Genomic DNA, 16787 nt, shown 5'->3' on the forward strand with positions numbered 1-16787 from the left:
GGCAGGGCAGGGCAGGGCAGGGCAGGGCAGCCTCCGGGAGTGCTGGCCTGGTGGTCCCCGCTGACGGGCTCTTGCTCTATTTTCCTTTGCAGCAGGAGGGAGCAGCAGCAGCAGCGGGAGGAGGAGGGGGCTGCCCTGGCCCTTTGCCCTGCGGCACACCCCGGCCGCTGCCCAGGAGCCAGGGCAGGCGGGCTCCGGCTGCAGCAGGGCGCTCTTTGGGCAGCCCCTGGCAGCCCTCTGCGGGGAGGCTGGCACCCTGCCCCAGCCCATTCAGGTGAGCCAGCCTGGACAGGGGGTCGCCAGCCCTCCCTTCGGCTGCTCCACGGACGTGGTGGGTGTCCCCAGGAGCTGCGGGGACGGGGGATTGCGCTCTTCACCCCCTGAACGTGCTTCTGGGCCCAGCCCCGTTTTGGGGGCAAGGAGCCAGATCTGGGGCAGTGCTCTGGCCACGGCTGTTGGAAGGCATGTCCTCAGCCAAGCAACTGTCGTCCTGCTTCTCCTGCAGGAGATGATGGCTGTCCTGCAGCGGGAAGGGCCGTCGACGGAGGGGATATTCCGCAGAGCCGCCAGCGGGACAGAGGTTCGGGAGCTGCGGGAGGCCCTGGAACGCAGCGCACACGTCGACCTGGAAAGCCAGCCTGCGCTGCTGCTGGCCATCCTCTTGAAGGTGAGTGCTTCTGACCTGCACTTGGAAGAGCTCCTGGCTGGTCTGAAGTGTTCAGAGGCTCACCTGGAGCCCTTGGCGTTGCAGGACTTCCTCCGAAGCATCCCTGACAAGCTCCTCGTGACGGAGCGCTACGAGGACTGGATGGCAGCGATGCAGAAGACCAGCAAGGAGGAGAAGATTGAAGAGCTGAAAGCGTAAGTGTGGGCAGCAGCCTGCCTGTGCCTGTTGAGCAGGAGCCCGGACCGCTGGCTGAGAAGCCCTGGAAACCGGCGTTAACAGAGCCGCTGGCTCCCGCCTGCCTTGGGCAAGGCTGGGGGATGGCTGTGGGCAACATGTGCTTCATGACCGTTGTGTTCCTGTCCCCGCAGGGTGGCTGAGAAGTTGCCTGCAGCCAACCTCCTCCTCCTGAAGCGGCTGCTGTCCCTCCTCCAGCACATCGGCCACAACGCAGCCACCAGCAGGATGAGCCACAGCAACCTGGCCATCTGCGTTGGGCCAAACCTGCTGAGCCCACCCAATGAGGAGCTGCTCCCGCTGCAGGCCCTGCTGGCGGTGACTGAGAAGGTACGCTCTCTTGAGCAGCCAGCTGCGACCTCCCTGGCCCATCGGAGCTTGGCTGCTCAGAGGTCCCTGGCTGCCTCCTCTCTTGAGCAAATGCGGGTGGGGTGGCTGCCTGCAAGAGCAGCCCCACAGGCACAGCCTTCTGCGCAGAGGCAAGGCTCAGGAGTGGGAGAGGCCGCCTGGCCTCCTTTCAGGCAGCTGGCTTGAGGACAAGGGTGTCCTGTGTGCAGGTGAACGTGCTGGTGGAGTTCATGATAGACAACTGCAGGGAACTCTTTGGGGAGGAGACAACCGCCCTTTCCTGTCCAGCAGCCGAGGAGTCGCCAGTCCCCGCGGGGAGATCGAGAGGTAAGAGGAGGGACTGAGCCTGGGGCTTGGGACACCAGAAACTTCAGCATTGTTTCTGGCGGGGCTGGGCATCGAGCATTGTCCTCTGAGCCTCGCTTGTGCCGTCGCCTCTGTTTGGCCACTGCCTCTGGGGGCACGAACGGTTTGCTCTGCAAGAGGAGCTGAAGCCAGCAGACAGGGCATCCGAGGGCTGAAACCAGAAGTGGTGTAGGGCTTTGGGCGGGTTTTGCTTGAGCTGTTTTTTTCCTTCCAAGAAGTCACTTTGCTGCACATGCTTTTGCTTTCCAGAAGTGCCTTTGGAAGAGCCCAGCGTCCCTGCAGTCGCAGCAGGCACCGAGCATCAGGCAGCAGCCTTGTTGCATGTACGCCCCTCTCTGCTCGGTGTCCTCAGAGAGGCTGGGGGAGATATGGTGGGAGAGTCTGAAACAGGAGAGGTACGCCAGGTCCCCAAACGCTGTGACAGCATGCCTGGCATAGCGGTGGAGTTTCTGATGGGGCCAAGTCGCTGCTGCACCTCTGCCTGGCAGTAGAGCTGGCGTGTGCCTGGGTTATTCCTCCACCCGCCAGGACGACACGTAGTAAGGAAAACTGGCAAGGCTGTTTCTCAGATGCACTAGGCATGTGCTTAACCAAACACAATGCCTGCTAAAAATACAGAGGGGAGTAGGGGAGTAGCTGTCAACTTCAGAGGGGTTTTGCCCAGGTCCTACTTTGTTTGGCAGAGCTTTATCAAGTCTGTTTGGAGGGGGAGGGGGGACTGCGCAAAATGTGGCTGATGCAAGCCAGCCACAGGGATCTCCTCTGGAGAGCTAAGGTAGCAATTTGGCAAGCGGTCGCTTACTGCTCCAGGTCGTCTCTTGCCACCTGCTAACTCCGACCTTTCTGTCATAGGCAGCTCCAGCTTTGCCTCCCACCACCCCCGAGAGTGCGGCAGAGTCCCTCGTACGCCCGGAAGAGCTGGCCAGCCTCGCCGAGCAAAGAAGGTAAAACGAGCTTGCTTTGGCTAAAATCAGAACTGACTCCAGTGGATCGTGCCTTTCCCTATCTAACAGCAAGGTGGGATGGAAAGGTTTCCAGGCTCTCCCCGGGACAAGGAGAACAAGAGAAAGCAAAAGAGAAAACAGGCCTGGGGAGAGGAGAGGGAAAGCTGCGCAGAAAAGAAGAGGAGGAAGACAGAAACCGTTTCTGGGGATGGAGCACTGAAAAGATGCAGGAAGGTGCAGCGTGTCCGGAAGCCCAGGTGTGTACCAGGCTCTGCTGGCCATCCTCCCCAGCTCTGCACGCCGCCCTAAGCCGGTGCAACTCACTGGCAAGGGACGGCGGACGGCGAGGGATGGTGCCGCGCAGGGTTTGGAAAGGACTCCGTGGCAGCTCCCCAGTGGCTCCCCATCGAGCACTGCTGCGTGGCACAGGGGCACTGTGCATCTGCGCACGCGCACAGGTCTCCAAGGGCATCACCCCTGGGGATAAGGTGCCAGAGCCATCCCATAGGCAATGCCAGCAACAGCTCTCACTTCTGGGCCATGAACAACTGCTCGTAAACGGTGTTCCCCAAAGAAAGGGGAACCGACTCATGCCTGTTCCTGCCTTCATGGCTTTATCCGTGCTTTCTGACTCTATCGTTGTAGGTGCCGTTTTCCCGTTACTGGCTGATCCCCTGTGACTGCTGGGCGCCTCCTGCCCCCGCACCCTGCAGCTGATGTCTGCAATAAAATGATCTTTCCTCTCTTCTCACTCTGTCTGCCATGCCATATTCTGGACTGGGGAGATGAATGTTTGGTGATGAATCCTCGGGGAGGAGTTTGGGGTCATCCCTTGCCCCAGCATCCTTTCCAGGGGGCATCAGGGCTGAGTTCAGAGGCTTTAGGAGTCAAACCACAGCACAGTCGCACACGTCGGTGAAGGCCGGATGGGACCTCTGGAGGTGTGACTGTTCACTCAGTCACGCCTCCAAATCCTGTTCGCATTTTCGCTAAGACAAAGCTCGTGCTGAGGCCTGAGGTATGCTGGGAGCTGCGCCATTCGCTCAGAGTGAGGGCAACACGTAGACACACACGGTGGCCAGGAGGGGCTGAAGGTTCTTATGCAGCCACCGTCAGCTGCAGCTCGCTGTCCCCTGCAGCCATTCTCCTTGCATACTGATTGTCGGGCGGTTTCTTCAGACCCACCCCCACCCCCCAGCTCTGAGCAATGGTAGAGATGAACTTCCACGCTGGGCGGTATAAACGTGTCAGCCGAGCCAAAAAGTTTGGAAGCGGCTCCAACAGAGGCTGGACTGCTGAGGCTTTTGTCCATCCCGATGTGATAGAGGGGTTTCCCGCACTGTGACGGAGGAGGAAGGATGAGCGCTCTCGCTGTCAACTAGCTAACCGTTTTGCTCACAGCTTGTCGTGCTTTAACCCTGGCTGGCGCCTGAGCACCACACCACTGCTCGCTCGCTCCCCGCCAGGGGGATGGGGGGGCGAATCGGGAGGGTAACAGTGAGAGAATTCACGGATTGTGATAAAGACATCTTCTTACTGCCTTCAGTAAGAACAATCTTGCAAATTTAAGCCCCTCATGACTGAGGCAATACTCCTGTTTCAGATGGTTTTTACTCAAATTCTTTACAAATTCATAAAGGATATTACATGTAAGTCAAGAATGGTATGGAACATGCTACTGTTTCCCTGCCTGATGGTAACAGGTATTAGACACCATATTTTCCAAGGATGTGAGCTTATTTGTATTAGCAAAAACCTGTGAAATTCAATATATTTCCTTCCCCGCCACACCCCACCATGTCCACTAACTTTCCTGCGTCTTTCCAGATAGCTACATGCCAGTGGGCTATACAGGAAAATCACTGATGGGGACTTGGTCATCTCAAAGTATAAGTGTTCTAATAACTATTATATCAAATATTGTTAACTGGATATGTGGATTTCCGATATTTTGACTGGTGAAGCATAAGCAGCCACCTGAAAACTCCACGATGTACGTTTCACGTCTACTTGTCTCAGCTATTTAACTATTACCTCGCTTTACTTGCTTCAGCAATGACAGGTAAGGACCTACACAGTAATTAAAATGACGGTTAAGGTAGATCACCGTCACATTTCTGTACGAAATGTTAAGAACTCTGTGTTTCTCAGCTTTTACAAATAATGCTTTATTTACATGCAACATATCTGAAATTTATTTTGACCATGGAAAATGTATCCCTCACACAGAACAACACAAAGCATTGTGTGGGGCACGTTAAAACAAAGAGGTGTTCACCTAATTCTAAGGTCTTTATAGTTTAAAAATAATTTGCTAAAAAGCCATGAATGTTTTTGCTTGTGAATACAAGAGTTAGCTGCATTTTTCTCCTCAAAAGAAAGAAACAGGCCTGCCTGCCAGTTTCTTGGAACCTGCAGCTGGTATTTGAAGAAGCTTCCTCTTTCTTAATAGGAAAGAACTGATTCCAAATCTACAAGCAAGAGTACAGTAAGGGGGTACATACTAGCTACAGTCTATTGCAATGCCATCCGCAAGGTTTCACGTGGGACTGTGTTGTACAGAACTGAAATTAATAAACAAAAGTATCACGTACAACATCCACTTCTCCTCTAGACTTCCAACTGAGAAGGGGTACCTAACCTGGGATGCAGCAAACCATATACTGGAAATCAGGGTTGATAATCAAGCTCTCTTATGTTTGTCTCACAAAAGCAAGGCTTACGCTTCTTTGTTTGACAGACACCAGTTGGAATGAGCCCTGATTTTAACAGTAGTTCTGAAGAAAAAAACTCCAGGTAGTTGGGTGTTTGTATAGCAACCCTCACTCCAGATCAGCCTTTTTCTATTCATTGAGGAGCAGGTGCTGAGAGAGAAAGGAAGATGTCCTGCCTTGACTGGAACAACAATATAACCCTTAGCAATGCTAAAACCGATTTACCTTTGTGAGTAAATTTACTTGTGTGGGTAAGTTCTAGCTTGGCTGCGTAATGATTATGCAGGCAACTTCACGGGATTAGTCACACAAAGAAGCGGTCACCAGAGTAACAGAGGGCTTCATGCTTTAAGTTTCGCTTTCTTGCCCTTTAACTTGCCCTCCAACTCCTGTAACTTGTAACGCAACTAAGTTGCAAGCAGACATCAAGAAAAAAAAAAACAAACCACAAACCAATAAGTATGGGCTAACTTAACAGAGCACGCGGGGAGTAAAATTTCTTGTTCAGCATCATCCTGGCAAGATGGACATTCTGTAGGTTGAGCTAGCGTGAACTGTCTAAGGAATAACTGAAAGAGCAGCGTGCGCTATTGCAGGAAGTCTGCTGCACACAGTTAATTCTTCCCGCTGGCAAACGCCAATTCTATGCCAAAACGTGGTGTTTTCATTTTGGTTTTTTTTCTGTCACGGATGTGTAAGTACTTTGCCAAAAAATCTGCACTCAGCAGTTTATTGTATTTAGCTCACATCCCACTTTTCTCGTGCGGTTGTTGGAACTTAGGGGACTGATATTTACTCACAAAAGACTACTGAAAAGGGGTAAGTTGCCCTGCACACAGTAGTTGCTTCTACTTCTGAAGACAAGGTCCAAACAAAAAGGCAGAAATGCTCTTAACTGCAGAGGAAAAAAATACAGCTGCCCCAGTGACTCCTTCTCTTGCTCCCGGTGCTGTGTATGTTGATGGCAACATCTGCTGACATTAGCAAACAGGAATGTGGAACTAAACTTGCCATCAAGAAATCGGGTTTTTGTCTGATCAATAGGCAGTAGCAGTCTTGGAAACTCCAGATTGTCTTGAACCACGCTAGAATGAACAAAGAACAGAAAGAAATGTTGAAATTGCACCTTCTCTTATGGCAAATGACAGTATTATTTGCATGATTCTGAGTCTTCTTCCATGGGCTGCCCATGCTTTTTTGTGCGTGTGCGAGTGCTGTAGTCTAAGAACGTCTTCAAAGCACCTCAATAAAGGCCATGCTCAGGACTGCGCTCCTCTTAGATTCTGTGTTTGACTGCTTCTGCTGTGTTCCATAGCAGGTAAGTTCTCAAGGTTATACCCAAATTGCATCCCACCGGCCCAGAATAGTAGAACCACAGGTTACGGGAAGTCCTCTGGGAGAAGCATGACGGGAACAGGCAGTGCCATGCTTGCCCTGCAGCTGCTCTCCACACGTTTTCTTGACACGCGTTTCTAACTGCAACACCATGAGCACTTGGAAAGTCTCCTGCTTCTTTTGCTGGCTCCTAATAAGCCACTTCAAGGACTTAAGGCCTCTCTCGTCTGCTCAGATGCTAACCCATTGGATGGCCACCTGCTTGTACCTGTAACACACGCACGCAGAAAAGGATTGAGAGGGCTATGCAAGTGGCACCAGGTACAGGTGAATTGACTTCTGTAAAGGGTTCTTCTCTTTGGAGAGATCATAAAAATTTAGGATTTGGGGCTATCAATAAAAACACCGTTGTGCGATAAAACAGGAAGTTTCAGGCTCCCTTCTTCCCTCCAAACAGTGAGCAGCAACGTCTAGGCAGGAGCATGGGATGGTCTTGACCAGAGTCAGCATTGCATCGCATGGACCTGGTCTAAAATAGCTCTAACAAAACCCCAGCATCAGAGAAGAAAGCAGAAGATAAAACCGGTGACTATAGCCAGACTGAGCCTATAAAGGCAGGATCTCTCTACAGTGATTTGACCGTTAAGACTCTGCCTTCGGCTTCTGTCCTGAGGCCTTTTCAGGCTAGTTAGGTCATTGTTTTAGAAGTCTGAAGTTTATTCAGGAAGAGATCGATTCAAGAATGAAGCATATTTTTTTAGATGGCCAAGAGAATACGTGGCACAAGGTTACACCTGTCAGTGTGTGAGCCAATGTCCACTGAAGACCACGGACAGCTTCACTAAGATCACCTTCCTCACGAGGCTGTTCTTCAACGCCCTTCATCTGCTCAAAAATGCACAGCCTATCCACTTAATGCCACAGTCCAGGAAAAGATGTTTGTCCCAGGTAGTATTTCATGCTCTGATAGCTATCTTTCTGAAGGAGGAAGTCTCCATGTTGAAAGAGTTTTCATCCTAATCGGGGCAGGGTAAAGGTGTGATCCCCACAGCCCTGCCCTCTCCCGGGGAGGCTGGTCCCTCTTTGTGTCTGGGTCTGGACCATGGTGTTGCCTTTCACCTGCAGCATGCAGTATTGAGGCACACCGAGCAATACAGAAAGCACAAAACACTAAGTTGCCGTTAAGAAGTTGCAAAAATATGTATTTGGAATCTGTCAGCCATGTTCATCCTCTTTCTCCCTGTCCCGTAACAAGAGGTAACCTTCCCATTTTGACCACGGCTTTGGCTAGAGAAAAACACACACTTCTAAGCCTTGTTGCAGTTGCACAGTGAGAGGTGTGGAAAGGGTGGGACTGACTGCGGTTGCCCCATGTACAGGCACGGGGGATCCAGGGAAAGCCACTTGGCACACTTGTGGCCAAGAAAGCGTGGCTTGGGGACCTGAACAGTCCTACTGGGGCTTGAAGGTCCTAGCAAGACCAGCCTTCAGGCACCCTGGGCCCTCATGGAGAAACTAAAGAGGCATGGGCTACCCGAGCAGACAGGGAGGCAGACTGAAAATCCGCTGAAAGGCTGGGCCCTCAGGGTGCTGACCAGTGGCACCAAGTCTAGCTGGGGGCCCGGAACCAGCGGTGAATCCCAAGCCAAAGGGGCACAGCTGGCAGGTGGAGGGAGGTGGTCCTCCCCCTCTGCTGCGTCCTGCTCTGGGCTCCCCAGTGCAAGACAGACATGGCCATTCCGCAGAGAACACCCACCCCAGTGCCCGCCCCCTCCTTTGCTCCTGCCCCCCAACCAGTGTCCGTTGGGGTTGGAGCGTTGGTCAGTTGGAGCCAACAGCCACCAGAGACAGCAGGACGGAGCTGTGCTGGCACGCCGCAGCGCTGGGAAGAGGCAGGGTCTGGCCAAACAGGGCTGCCCCGGCACCAGCACCCAGCTTCCCATCCTCGCTGTCACCCGTTAGGCAGCGTCCTTTGTGGACAGCCAGGGCCCTCCTGTCCCGGGCGGGATGGGCCAGGCCAACTGCTGCTGTGGCTCCAGGTGGGCTCTCCCTGTGTCTCGGGGACACGCAGGCACAGCCGGGCCCCGCAGCAGCAGCCATCCTCATGCCCGCCGCACTCTGTTCTGCAGGGAGGCTCTCACCGACGCTGAGCCGGTGCTGAGCGCAGACGTGCGGCTGACCTGGGGCCGCAAGAGGAGCGAGAGGCGCCTTCTCCTCCTCCAGGAGGAACTGGTCGTGGCCAAGTTGCGGTAAGACCCTGAGAGACCAGCTGCCTTTCCCCCATGCCTGACCCGGGGACACCCTGGCACCAGCCCCAGGCCCTGGACCTTGGTGCCGGATGCACCAACGTCTGTGCTGAGGACAGCTGGGGGACAGGGCTCTGCCCGGGGGGACCCCAAAGAGGCCTCCTCCAGCTCCGTGCCTGCCTCTCCTCTCTGCAGACATGGCACCACCGTGCGCCCACAGCTCCGCCTGCCCCTGGACCAGCTGTGGGTGCTGAGCAGCAGGAAGAAGGCAGCGGGGGAGGAAGAGGAGGAGGCGGAGGAAGGCAGCGATGAGGACAGGAGCTCCATCATCCTCGTCTGGCCCACCGGCTCCTGTATTGCCACTTTCAGGTGAGTGGTGCTGGCATGCGCCGTGGCAGGGCAGAGGAGGTTCCCAAGCATGCCCCGGCAGCGATGCTGTGAATGGCCTCTGCCCTCCGTGCGGAGCCTGGTCAGGGCGCGGGCAGCACACCGGCAGGGACGGATGGAGGGGGCGTTTTTCACGACCTGCAACCCCTGGTCACCTCTTGGTCCCCACAAGGGAAGGGCAAAAGCAGCTGCTCTGGCAGGACAGAGGGAGCCAGGGCTTGGGGAGCGCTTCTGTCCTGCCCCATGGGGCTTCGTCTTGCCCCTGTGTCTCTCCCACGGGGCAGGGCTGTGCAGGCACCCGCCCCTGCCCACAGCCTGGGGGGCAGCGGGGCCTGACGCCGGTTCTCCTCTCTTTCTGCAGCTCCCAGGCACTGAAGGAGCTGTGGGTGGGCACACTGCTGGGGTAAGACGGGGGGACGCCCCAGGCACAGCCAGATGGGGGAACACAGCTCCCCAGCTGGGGAGAGGTGTCTCCGCAGCTGTGGGCAGCTCTTGCCCAGAGCTGCCTGACAAGAGAGAAGAGGCAGCTTGGGGCTCACCCAGCTCTCTCCCTGTCCCTTCCCGGTGCACAGGACACCAGAAGGAGCCAAGAGAGCCTGGGTGAGGCATCTCCCATCCATCAAACTCCTGCAGAAGGAGCTGAGCCGCCGCCATGCCGTGAGTGTCGCTCCGGTCTGCGCTCTGTGCCCGAGCACTGGTCCTCCAGCCCAGCATTAGAGGCGTCGCTGCTCACCTTCTTCCACTGCTTCTCTCTTGGCCAGTGGAGGACATTCAGCACCAGGAGCCTGGAGAGGCTGATGAAGGGCCAGGCAGAGGTGAGAATGGCTGCCTTTCACCCACCTCTGGCTGTGGAGGGATGCGCGGTGAGCAGGATGATCTTGTGCTCCCGGGAGGGAGGGAGGGAAGGCCCTGTGGTGCCACGTGGGGAGCGGAGAGGCTGAGCGAGCCACCAGGAAGGCTGGCATGTCCTTGCTGGTGGTGCTGGGAGGAAACCTCATGCACGGGGCAGAGAGGTCCCAGCTGTGCCGCGCTCAGGCTGCTGGTGGCGGGTAGCAGGTCGCCGTGGCCCTTTCTGCTGCAGGGCTGCTCTCTAAGCACAGCCTCCTTCTTGCAGGCTGATTGCAAGCAAGGGCCTCCGCCGGCCCCGTCTGGCAATGCAGGGGGACTTTCCCATGCACCAGGTGAGTTTTGGAAAGAAAGGCAGGGAGGGCCTCCTTTTCTCCCACAACGGGCACGTCTGCAGAACTGAGGCTGCTCCTGCTGCTGCTGCTGCTGCCCTTCACCCAGAGGAAGTCAGTGTCCATCAGGCTGCAGCAGGAGGCAGCTGAGCCCTCGCGCCCCTTTGAGAGTGCTGAGCGCTCGAGGTGCTGCCTGCCTCAGCTCTGTCCCTAGAGCTGGGCAGATGGGTCCCCGCTCCTCGGCTGGAGCCGGGAGGAGCTGTGCGCACTTGTCCCTTGAGTGTCCCCATGCAGGTGCAGCAGCCCAAGGGAGGAAGGACATCACCTGGAGGAGCGAAGAGAACTGCTGGGCAGTGGCCGCTGGACGTGGTTCTGAGGGACTCGGAGCCTCTGCTGCTGCCCACAGCTTGGAGGAGGGCAGGCCAAGGGCTGGGACAGGCTGTCCCTCCCGGTGGCGGTGGCACGCCGGCTCTCAGGAGCCTGCCTGGTGCCAGCTGCTGCCTCCCTGCCCGTCCTGCCCCAGCGCTCAGCGCCATGCTGCAGGCAATGGCAGGGCAGGGCAGGGCAGGGCAGGGCAGCCTCCGGGAGTGCTGGCCTGGTGGTCCCCGCTGACGGGCTCTTGCTCTATTTTCCTTTGCAGCAGGAGGGAGCAGCAGCAGCAGCGGGAGGAGGAGGGGGTTGCCCTGGCCCTTTGCTCTGCGGCACACCCCGGCCGCTGCCCAGGAGCCAGGGCAGGCGGGCGCCGGCTGCAGCAGGGCGCTCTTTGGGCAGCCCCTGGCAGCCCTCTGCGGGGAGGCTGGCACCCTGCCCCAGCCCATTCAGGTGAGCCAGCCTGGACAGGGGGTCGCCAGCCCTCCCTTCGGCTGCTCCACGGACGTGGTGGGTGTCCCCAGGAGCTGCGGGGACGGGGGATTGCGCTCTTCACCCCCTGAACGTGCTTCTGGGCCCAGCCCCGTTTTGGGGGCAAGGAGCCAGATCTGGGGCAGTGCTCTGGCCACGGCTGTTGGAAGGCATGTCCTCAGCCAAGCAACTGTCGTCCTGCTTCTCCTGCAGGAGATGATGGCTGTCCTGCAGCGGGAAGGGCCGTCGACGGAGGGGATATTCCGCAGAGCCGCCAGCGGGACAGAGGTTCGGGAGCTGCGGGAGGCCCTGGAACGCAGCGCACACGTCGACCTGGAAAGCCAGCCTGCGCTGCTGCTGGCCATCCTCTTGAAGGTGAGTGCTTCTGACCTGCACTTGGAAGAGCTCCTGGCTGGTCTGAAGTGTTCAGAGGCTCACCTGGAGCCCTTGGCGTTGCAGGACTTCCTCCGAAGCATCCCTGACAAGCTCCTCGTGACGGAGCGCTACGAGGACTGGATGGCAGCGATGCAGAAGACCAGCAAGGAGGAGAAGATTGAAGAGCTGAAAGCGTAAGTGTGGGCAGCAGCCTGCCTGTGCCTGTTGAGCAGGAGCCCGGACCGCTGGCTGAGAAGCCCTGGAAACCGGCGTTAACAGAGCCGCTGGCTCCCGCCTGCCTTGGGCAAGGCTGGGGGATGGCTGTGGGCAACATGTGCTTCATGACCGTTGTGTTCCTGTCCCCGCAGGGTGGCTGAGAAGTTGCCTGCAGCCAACCTCCTCCTCCTGAAGCGGCTGCTGTCCCTCCTCCAGCACATCGGCCACAACGCAGCCACCAGCAGGATGAGCCACAGCAACCTGGCCATCTGCGTTGGGCCAAACCTGCTGAGCCCACCCAATGAGGAGCTGCTCCCGCTGCAGGCCCTGCTGGCGGTGACTGAGAAGGTACGCTCTCTTGAGCAGCCAGCTGCGACCTCCCTGGCCCATCGGAGCTTGGCTGCTCAGAGGTCCCTGGCTGCCTCCTCTCTTGAGCAAATGCGGGTGGGGTGGCTGCCTGCAAGAGCAGCCCCACAGGCACAGCCTTCTGCGCAGAGGCAAGGCTCAGGAGTGGGAGAGGCCGCCTGGCCTCCTTTCAGGCAGCTGGCTTGAGGACAAGGGTGTCCTGTGTGCAGGTGAATGTGCTGGTGGAGTTCATGATAGACAACTGCAGGGAACTCTTTGGGGAGGAGACAACCGCCCTTTCCTGTCCAGCAGCCGAGGAGTCGCCAGTCCCCGCGGGGAGATCGAGAGGTAAGAGGAGGGACTGAGCCTGGGGCTTGGGACACCAGAAACTTCAGCATTGTTTCTGGCGGGGCTGGGCATCGAGCATTGTCCTCTGAGCCTCGCTTGTGCCGTCGCCTCTGTTTGGCCACTGCCTCTGGGGGCACGAACGGTTTGCTCTGCAAGAGGAGCTGAAGCCAGCAGACAGGGCATCCGAGGGCTGAAACCAGAAGTGGTGTAGGGCTTTGGGCGGGTTTTGCTTGAGCTGTTTTTTTCCTTCCAAGAAGTCACTTTGCTGCACATGCTTTTGCTTTCCAGAAGTGCCTTTGGAAGAGCCCAGCGTCCCTGCAGTCGCAGCAGGCACCGAGCATCAGGCAGCAGCCTTGTTGCATGTACGCCCCTCTCTGCTCGGTGTCCTCAGAGAGGCTGGGGGAGATATGGTGGGAGAGTCTGAAACAGGAGAGGTACGCCAGGTCCCCAAACGCTGTGACAGCATGCCTGGCATAGCGGTGGAGTTTCTGATGGGGCCAAGTCGCTGCTGTGCCTCTGCCTGGCAGTAGAGCTGGCGTGTGCCTGGGTTATTCCTCCACCCGCCAGGACGACACGTAGTAAGGAAAACTGGCAAGGCTGTTTCTCAGATGCACTAGGCGTGTGCTTAACCAAACACAATGCCTGCTAAAAATACAGAGGGGAGTAGGGGAGTAGCTGTCAACTTCAGAGGGGTTTTGCCCAGGTCCTACTTTGTTTGGCAGAGCTTTATCAAGTCTGTTTGGAGGGGGAGGGGGGACTGCGCAAAATGTGGCTGATGCAAGCCAGCCACAGGGATCTCCTCTGGAGAGCTAAGGTAGCAATTTGGCAAGCGGTCGCTTACTGCTCCAGGTCGTCTCTTGCCACCTGCTAACTCCGACCTTTCTGTCATAGGCAGCTCCAGCTTTGCCTCCCACCACCCCCGAGAGTGTGGCAGAGTCCCTCGTACGCCCGGAAGAGCTGGCCAGCCTCGCCGAGCAAAGAAGGTAAAACGAGCTTGCTTTGGCTAAAATCAGAACTGACTCCAGTGGATCGTGCCTTTCCCTATCTAACAGCAAGGTGGGATGGAAAGGTTTCCAGGCTCTCCCCGGGACAAGGAGAACAAGAGAAAGCAAAAGAGAAAACAGGCCTGGGGAGAGGAGAGGGAAAGCTGCGCAGAAAAGAAGAGGAGGAAGACAGAAACCGTTTCTGGGGATGGAGCACCGAAAAGATGCAGGAAGGTGCAGCGTGTCCGGAAGCCCAGGTGTGTACCAGGCTCTGCTGGCCATCCTCCCCAGCTCTGCACGCCGCCCTAAGCCAGTGCAACTCACTGGCAAGGGACGGCGGACGGCGAGGGATGGTGCCGCGCAGGGTTTGGAAAGGACTCCGTGGCAGCTCCCCAGTGGCTCCCCATCGAGCACTGCTGCGTGGCACAGGGGCACTGTGCATCTGCGCACGCGCACAGGTCTCCAAGGGCATCACCCCTGGGGATAAGGTGCCAGAGCCATCCCATAGGCAATGCCAGCAACAGCTCTCACTTCTGGGCCATGAACAACTGCTCGTAAACGGTGTTCCCCAAAGAAAGGGGAACCGACTCATGCCTGTTCCTGCCTTCATGGCTTTATCCGTGCTTTCTGACTCTATCGTTGTAGGTGCCGTTTTCCCGTTACTGGCTGATCCCCTGTGACTGCTGGGCGCCTCCTGCCCCCGCACCCTGCAGCTGATGTCTGCAATAAAATGATCTTTCCTCTCTTCTCACTCTGTCTGCCATGCCATATTCTGGACTGGGGAGATGCTGTTTGGTGATGAATCCTCGGGGAGGAGTTTGGGGTCATCCCTTGCCCCAGCATCCTTTCCAGGGGGCATCAGGGCTGAGTTCAGAGGCTTTAGGAGTCAAACCACAGCACAGTCGCACACGTCGGTGAAGGCCGGATGGGACCTCTGGAGGTGTGACTGTTCACTCAGTCACGCCTCCAAATCCTGTTCGCATTTTCGCTAAGACAAAGCTCGTGCTGAGGCCTGAGGTATGCTGGGAGCTGCGCCATTCGCTCAGAGTGAGGGCAACACGTAGACACACACGGTGGCCAGGAGGGGCTGAAGGTTCTTATGCAGCCACCGTCAGCTGCAGCTCGCTGTCCCCTGCAGCCATTCTCCTTGCATACTGATTGTCGGGCGGTTTCTTCAGACCCACCCCCACCCCCCAGCTCTGAGCAATGGTAGAGATGAACTTCCACGCTGGGCGGTATAAACGTGTCAGCCGAGCCAAAAAGTTTGGAAGCGGCTCCAACAGAGGCTGGACTGCTGAGGCTTTTGTCCATCCCGATGTGATAGAGGGGTTTCCCGCACTGTGACGGAGGAGGAAGGATGAGCGCTCTCGCTGTCAACTAGCTAACCGTTTTGCTCACAGCTTGTCGTGCTTTAACCCTGGCTGGCGCCTGAGCACCACACCACTGCTCGCTCGCTCCCCGCCAGGGGGATGGGGGGGCGAATCGGGAGGGTAAAAGTGAGAGAACTCACGGATTGTGATAAAGACATCTTCTTACTGCCTTCAGTAAGAAGAATCTTGCAAATTTAAGCCCCTCATGACTGAGGCAATACTCCTGTTTCAGATGGTTTTTACTCAAATTCTTTACAAATTCATAAAGGATATTACATGTAAGTCAAGAATGGTATGGAACATGCTACTGTTTCCCTGCCTGATGGTAACAGGTATTAGACACCATATTTTCCAAGGATGTGAGCTTATTTGTATTAGCAAAAACCTGTGAAATTCAATATATTTCCTTCCCCGCCACCCCCCCACCCCCCGCCATGTCCACTAACTTTCCTGCGTCTTTCCAGATAGCTACATGCCAGTGGGCTATACAGGAAAATCACTGATGGGGACTTGGTCATCTCAAAGTATAAGTGTTCTAATAACTATTATATCAAATATTGTTAACTGGATATGGGGATTTCCGATATTTTGACTGGTGAAGCATAAGCAGCCACCTGAAAACTCCACGATGTACGTTTCACGTCTACTTGTCTCAGCTATTTAACTATTACCTCGCTTTACTTGCTTCAGCAATGACAGGTAAGGACCTACACAGTAATTAAAATGACGGTTAAGGTAGATCACCGTCACATTTCTGTACGAAATGTTAAGAACTCTGTGTTTCTCAGCTTTTACAAATAATGCTTTATTTACATGCAACATATCTGAAATTTATTTTGACCATGGAAAATGTATCCCTCACACAGAACAACACAAAGCATTGTGTGGGGCACGTTAAAACAAAGAGGTGTTCACCTAATTCTAAGGTCTTTATAGTTTAAAAATAATTTGCTAAAAAGCCATGAATGTTTTTGCTTGTGAATACAAGAGTTAGCTGCATTTTTCTCCTCAAAAGAAAGAAACAGGCCTGCCTGCCAGTTTCTTGGAACCTGCAGCTGGTATTTGAAGAAGCTTCCTCTTTCTTAATAGGAAAGAACTGATTCCAAATCTACAAGCAAGAGTACAGTAAGGGGGTACATACTAGCTACAGTCTATTGCAATGCCATCCGCAAGGTTTCACGTGGGACTGTGTTGTACAGAACTGAAATTAATAAACAAAAGTATCACGTACAACATCCACTTCTCCTCTAGACTTCCAACTGAGAAGGGGTACCTAACCTGGGATGCAGCAAACCATATACTGGAAATCAGGGTTGATAATCAAGCTCTCTTATGTTTGTCTCACAAAAGCAAGGCTTACGCTTCTTTGTTTGACAGACACCAGTTGGAATGAGCCCTGATTTTAACAGTAGTTCTGAAGAAAAAAACTCCAGGTAGTTGGGTGTTTGTATAGCAACCCTCACTCCAGATCAGCCTTTTTCTATTCATTGAGGAGCAGGTGCTGAGAGAGAAAGGAAGATGTCCTGCCTTGACTGGAACAACAATATAACCCTTAGCAATGCTAAAACCGATTTACCTTTGTGAGTAAATTTACTTGTGTGGGTAAGTTCTAGCTTGGCTGCGTAATGATTATGCAGGCAACTTCACGGGATTAGTCACACAAAGAAGCGGTCACCAGAGTAACAGAGGGCTTCATGCTTTAAGTTTCGCTTTCTTGCCCTTTAACTTGCCCTCCAACTCCTGTAACTTGTAACGCAACTAAGTTGCAAGCAGACATCAAGAAAAAAAAAAAAAAAACACAAACCAATAAGTATGGGCTAACTTAACAGAGCACGCGGGGAGTAAAATTTCTTGTTCAGCATCATCCTGGCAAGATGGACATTCTGTAGGT

Source organism: Phalacrocorax carbo, chromosome 3, assembly GCF_963921805.1.
Source record: "Phalacrocorax carbo chromosome 3, bPhaCar2.1, whole genome shotgun sequence".
NCBI classification, from domain to species: Eukaryota; Metazoa; Chordata; class Aves; order Suliformes; family Phalacrocoracidae; genus Phalacrocorax; species Phalacrocorax carbo.